This window comes from Microtus ochrogaster, chromosome 21 (genome assembly GCF_000317375.1).
Source record: "Microtus ochrogaster isolate Prairie Vole_2 chromosome 21, MicOch1.0, whole genome shotgun sequence".
In the NCBI taxonomy this organism is placed as follows: domain Eukaryota; kingdom Metazoa; phylum Chordata; class Mammalia; order Rodentia; family Cricetidae; genus Microtus; species Microtus ochrogaster.
Window position 1 is genome coordinate 20,695,824 of NC_022022.1, and position 7,392 is coordinate 20,703,215.

Here is a 7,392-nt window from a genome sequence, read left to right on the forward strand (position 1 = left end):
CATTCAGCACCATGTCTGCCTACATACCGCCATGTCCCACCATATGATAATGGACTGAACCTCTGAACTCTAAACTGCTACCACAGTTAATCGTTTTCCTTTATAAGAATTATAGAGGTCATGGTGTCTCTTCACAGCAGTAGAAATCCTAACTGAGACAACCAGCTTGATTCATAGATGTCCTTGATACTTGATTCTCATAACACTTTCATATCACTTTTGAATGAGATTTGCATATCTTTGTATTTCAATCACATATGTATAACTTCATCTAAATGCATGTTTAAATTTCCTTAGACTTAATCCTGTTATAAGCACAGTCATGTTGAAATAAGCTAAGGATAAGGAAAATATAAGTAAAAAATTATTTCACTGTGCCTTGGGTTTTTATGCATTCATCAATATCTGGATCTATATTAATAATTTTAGCTATTTCTTGCCTTTTGCAAAAAATATACTGCAAGGTTTCCAATTTAAAGTTTTCCATTTTGTATTTGACAGTACTTACTCTGTGTAGAAAGAATTTTTAATTTTCAGAATAGTTAACATTTAAAGTCAAATTTGATGTATTTAATGATTATATTAAAATTTCTTTGACTTTAAAAGTGTAACAATTATTCTGAAAATTAAAAAAAAAATCTTTCTACATAGAGTAGACCACTTAAAAGCTGCTGGCGGAATTTCTGCCTTGCGGTTTGTTCACTTTCTTCCAGTTACTCAGAAAAATGTTAAACATTTCTATGAAAAATACATAATCTATTTCTGTTTCTTGTGGATACTGGACAGAGTTTGAGAATGCTTTCCCTGAGTCTCTGAACTCTTGTGTTCTTTCTCTGAAGCCCTCTGTCATTTTGCCATAAGACTGCTTGCTGACCTCCACTGTAAATAACATGACCATTATTTAAATAACACAACATCTCAGTTCTCCATTTTCCCTTTCCTGGAAGCTGCCTAGATTTATAGCCTAATTACCTTGTTGTTTTCTCTTAAATGCTAATAAAAATCTTCCTGGAGTTTCTTTTAGTCTGTGCCTAAATTCTTTTATTAATAATACCAAGAAACCTAAAAGGGAAACTATGTTTTTTCTGGTAGTACTAAATATAGTTTAAAGAGTAAGCAAATCTCATTAATGCTGCAAACTATTTAAGATGCTAGGATTATTTTGTATACATGCCGAAATCACTGAAATGTGCATTGATAGAGGAATAAGTGTAGACCTACTGAGTAATCCCATTCATTTACATACTTTTCGACTTAGCTAAATTTCTGTGTATTTCTCTTGCTCGCAATTAAATCCTTCATTTAAGAGAGAAGAAAGAATGACCTGACATTAGGAACTGATGTGGTGTTAAAACCCAGGACAGATGTTCTCCAGCAGGAAGTAAAGAGGTTTTACAGAACATCACGGTTTGCAGCATGGCAAAATAAGCTGTAATCAAAAGCACTATGAAAACATCAGACACTCAACTTCAGATGTCTTAGCCATCATGAGTGTCTGCTGCTTCTTGGTAATTACAGCATTCTTCAATTTATCACTGCCTGTTTCTTATAAAGCAGAGAGCAACAGCTATACCTTGACAAATTCACATCAAACCTGCTCAGTGACAAGTACAATGTTAATGACAGAACTTGATAAACATATTAGCAAATAATGTTAGGCAGCAGAATTTTGTGCACTAGTCCAGGCTCAAACATCAAATTCATTTACTAAAAATCATAAAAACATTAGTCAAGTTAGTATAAAGCCAATTTTTTAAAGAAAAGAAGCAATGATACTGAAATGATGAACTTTAATAATGTATTATTTTAAACCTCTTATCTGTATTACACAGTTTAATATACATCATAAATCTATTTTATTTTACTTTCTCATGAGGATGTAAATGAAACATCATAAAATTATCACTTTCCAGTATATATTTACATATGTGTATATATGTGCTCACACATACATGCATGTTTATATGAAAGTGTGAGAATACACCATATGTTCATGTACATGTCTATGTATTTTAGAACATTCTAATCACTTCACATGTACCTAGCTAAATGTTAAAACCCTCAAACATTTTATAGAAATTGAAATGTATTTTGATACCCCTAAAGTAAATGCCTTAATTTCTAAATTACTCAAATGTCATAAAATGTTAGATACATGCTGACAGGTAACTTAATTGCTAGAGGAAAGAATGTTAAGTAGGAGCAGACTATTAGTATAACTCTTAGTATTTCCTGCTCATATTCAGTGTAAAACAAAAGATCCTAGGAAAGAAAAATAATGCAGCTAGGTGAATAATTTTGAATACAATAAATTGTCAAGATCTTCCTGGTACTAAGATTCATTTGTGCTAGTGATCTTCACTAGGCCTGAAGAGATGCATAGGATGCCTTTCTCAATGAGAAGCTGTTGCTATTAGTGAGCTTTTTCCTGTGAACACTGGTTGACCACCACTTAAATATTCCCTTTAAAAGATGAAATTTTGAGGAAATTAATATACTTAAACAGACCTCATTATGCAACAACATATGTTAAGAATAGTGGGAAACTGTGAACTCCAGATTATCCCTATTGTGATTCACTGTTTCTATAGTTAATTGAAACTTTTAATACACACACACACACACACACACACACACACACACACACACACACACCTCATCTGCATTTATATGGTTTCTTTATTTATCTTCTTAATGAGGGCTATGCTGAATGCTTTTATTGTCACTGTGATTTGTGAGGAACCTTGGAAAAGCCACTTAGTAAGCAGGCTTGTAGTTTAGAAACTGCCTCAAGATCTCCGGGCTTCTAAGCATAATTAAAGTTAATGAAGAAAAAATTAATTGGTTTCCTTAAAAGTGCTTCTTACAGGGTTGCAAAATTTGAACAAGTTGATGTATGAGATACTCAGTCTCTTACCAATCTGCGATGATACTTTTTTTTTTGTGCTTTTCTTCTTTGTATATCAGATGCAAAGCCCTCATAGGGCTGGTAGCTCCTTTGTGCTGTGCACTCTTTGTGCCCCTAACTTTCAGGGATGCTTCTTTCACTGGCAGGTAGGTCTCTCGTAGTACATTTTTGATTACACCGCTGTCTTCAGAACCTCTCTTCCTTTTTTTTTTTATAAGCATATGGAAGATTCTCTGTGCTATTCTATTAAGTAAATCAAAGATTAAAAAGTTTTAGAAGAAACATAAAGGGGGTCAGTATATTACATAATAACTGGTAAAGGATGGATGGGAAACAATTTCTATTTTATTAAACATGAATGAAAACCAGATCTATACAGCACACATTTTAATATGCAAAAGGAAATTGTGACGACACCTTCCAAGGCTCGGGGAGCATTACAAAATGATGAGTGGAAAGAAAAAAAGGAAAATAGTAAAAAGAGTGGTGAAGTCATTTTCTGGGCAGGGCACTGCAGTCCTGGTCTCAAAGAAATTATCATTACCAGCTCCAGGGAACAACAAGACCGGACATCTTATTGATGCAGCATAAGCAAACACTGAGGCAGGGGACCTCCCATGACATCAAGCATCCTGCTGAATCATTAGATGGAGGTGGATTGAAGGGGAGAGGTGGTTATTGCTTTCATTTTTCATCCTCACAGATAAGCCCATCCAGTTCCATTGGTGAGGTTGGAGCTCATGGTTAGATTTATTGTCACGGCTGAATGTGGTGGGTTGCATGTCAAAACACTATTTGAAAAGGGGGCTTGCAAAAGCAGAGGTCAGGGATTGATAGTGATGGGAGGGAGATAAGAGGTGGTAGGACTTGGCAGGACTGAGGGTAACCAGAATGAATTCAATGTATGTATGACACCCTCAAAAAAGAAAATGAATAGAAGAAATACAAAAATGTTGAGGAAGAGTATATATTATTATTTTTTTTGGAGAGGCACATTTTATTTATTTTAATTCTGCTTTTGGAAGAACTGTGCTCTGCAAGTGTAAACAAAGTGAAAATACTTCAAGGATATTTTCACATTTGTGCTTTTCATTCACTACATATATTTAAGTAAATATGCACTTAGTCATGAGAAAACTAAAATAAATTTGAATTTGTACTGATTTATATATACATAGCATTAATTAATGTTTTAGCCAAGTAGGATGAGATTATATTGAAATTGAAAGAAAATAAAACATAACAAGCAATTATTTATTATTTTTCTGTCCACATTCATTTGTATTGCTTTCAAATTTCTTTTTTTGCTGTTCTGGTTTCAACTCCAGCAGTATAACTTACTAGATTTAAAAAAAATGCTTCTTCATTATACGTTTAACAAAAATATTTATCACCACCATCCCTGTAATGTGTTTGGTAGAAAACACAACACATCCAATTTATTCTCAAATCATTTAGAATAATTATTTCAAGTTTCTTAAAATGAAAATATGATCCCATTTATCTTATGTTAAATGAAAAGTGTTGGGTCTAAATGCTGGTATTAGACTGCGAGCCATTGTTTTAAGTTTTCCGAAATGCTTAGTTATTAGATTCCAATTGGTGCCTTATAAGAAATCTTCTATTTTCTGTACACTTTCCAGCATGAATATTATCAAAATGATAGATGAGCATTTGCTTCACAGTCAGAGAAGTTGTAAGCTATTCTTACTTTAACCTCTGTCATATGCTGTCTTGGGAGCCTAAATGGAAGTTAAATTATTCAATCATGATGCCGTTGATAAGGTAAAATGTAGTAGATACAACTGTGGGTTGCATTTATTAGATACTCCATGCATTATTTTAACAATATTAAAAGTATTAATTTCCTTTATGCTCAAAATACTTCTGTAAGATAAATACAATTACTATGCATTTTCAAAGACAAAGAACAAAAAGTGTTATGATACCAATGAGATTACATTTTTCCCCCTTTTTCAAGACAAGGTTTCTCAGTAGCTTTGGAACCTGTCCTGGAACTAGCTCTTGAAGACCAGGCTGGCCTCGAACTCACAGATACTTATCTCTGCCTCCCGAGTGCTGGGATTAAAGGCATGCATCACCACCACATGGCTGAAAATACATTTTTATTTATTAACTAGTAGGTCATACAATCAATTTTACTACTATGAACTAATCTGGTTATAATGAGATATATTGCTGTAGAAATTTTTTAATTAAAAAGAAAATGTAATTTTCTCTCAAGAATTGTTTTCTATGAAGGAAACATTCATGAATTGAGGTTTCTAGAAACAATAGTGTGCGTAATTATTTACTGTATACCTTTTATGTACATCTATTACTTATTCTAAGAAGCATTTATACATTTATTTCTTCATAAATTGATGTTGAATTAGTACTATGGCACTGACTGAAAAATTATGAGTTTAGCCAATAGACATATATTCAGAGAGGTTTTTTTTTCTTTAAGACAGTTGCACACACACACACACACACAACCATTTCTATCTCTTCTAAGAGCATTAAGACAGCTATATTCTTAACAACCCTCAACATATCACAATGAGTAAAATCTTATTTTAAGAATAACCCCCACAACTGCTACTTATGCAATTGAAAATGTGTTTTCAGATAAAATCTCTGAAAATCATTTGCAAATGTCAAATTCCATATCTTAATTGAACATTAGCATATTATACATGCATTTTATTTTCAGTTAAATTTTCCCTTTTAAAAATAGAACAAGAATGAGTTAGCATGATTTATAGAGCGTGCCATATTATTCTTAGCAATTTCTATTTTCTTATGGTTGCATTGGTTTGCAATTTTTTTCCATTTCCTCAAAATAAGTTTCTTTTCTACAAATGCTTATTTTCCTACCTCTAATATTCCTCATTAGTTTTATAATATTGTCATTGGACACTCAACTTGTTAACACCATCTATCTCCACTGCTCAGTCTTGGTCACTGTAGTTTTTGTTGTTGCTGTTTGTTTATTTTTAATAGAAATAGAATTATATCACAATCTCTCCCTAGATGATCCCAGATACACACTCTCTCAAATTCATTCCATGATCTCCACTGTCAAGTTTTTCCTTGAGTGTATTTGGTGTGTGTGTGTGTGTGTGTGTGTGTGTGTGTGTGTGTGTGTGTGTGTATGTGAATATATATAGAAACTGCTGGGCCCATTTCTGCCATTTGTGTACATATGGTGCATGTGGTTTCAAGGCCAATCCTCCGGATTGCCCAACCAATAAACTGGACCGTCTCTAAGAAAGGTTAATTTTCTCTTTGTCACCGTTCATTAATTGCTTATATTTCTTTGTCTAGGAGTGAGATCTAGGAAGTTTCCCTTTTTTTGTGTGTTTTTGTTTTCTTGAAGCAGGGTTTCTCTGTGTATCCCTGGCTGTCCTGGAATTAGCTTTGTAGACCAGGTTGGCTTCGAACTCACTGAGATCCTTATACCCCTGCTCCTCAAAAATGCATTTAATCCAACTTCAAATTCCCCATAATCTAAATTAACCTTAACACTGTTTAAAAGTCGAAGTTCAAAGTTTCTTCTGAGACTCGTGGCAATCTCTTAACTGTAACTCCATGTAAAGTCAAGATCAAAGAGCAAGTCACACATTTACAACATATAATGGCACAGAGTATATATTACCATTCCAAAAGGGAGGGAAGAGGTTATGGCAAGGAAATACTAGACCAAAGCAAGACTGAAAACCCGGTGGGCAAACTCCCAACTCTGCTTCTCCATTACTAATGTCAGGGTGCTCTCAGAACTTCAGCTTATCTCAGTTTTGTTGATGCAACACATCTCTCTCTGGAGTGGTTTCCACTCCCTGTTAGCAGCTTTCCTTGGCAGGTATTCCATGGTTCTGGCATATGCAACATCTTGGAATCTCCAAGGCAATCCAGGCTTCACCTTCATAGTTTCCCAAAATGGCACCATTCTTTAAGGTGACAACATCAACAAACTTTGGCTCTCTCATCTGAAGTTTTTTTTCTTTAAATTCATTAGCTGATGTGAGTTAGTCATTATAAATAATTCGTGAAAACACACAATATCTAGTTTTGCAAGCTTATCAATTGTTGTAGCACAATTCTTCGGAGATTTAACCGAAATAAAAATGTTCCAGTAGATAGTCCTATGCTCATAAACAGGCAGAAAGCACCGAGTAAATTTAAATTTCCTTGAATTTAAAACAAAACAAAAATTACATGAAGTTGTGGAAGAGGGTAAGGAAAGAATTGGGGAGAAAAATGGGGGTATGTTTAACAGAACACATCACAAGCCTGTGTGGAATTCTCAAACTTTATTTTTAGTGGAAAGTTAGATGAGTCTTTTTTTTTTTCAGAATAAAACAAAACATTGAAGTAAGAACTGATTCCTGAAAGGAATTAAAAAAATACTATCCTGAGTGAGGTAACCCAGACCCAAAAAGATGAACATGGGATGTACTCACTCATAATTGGTTTCTAGC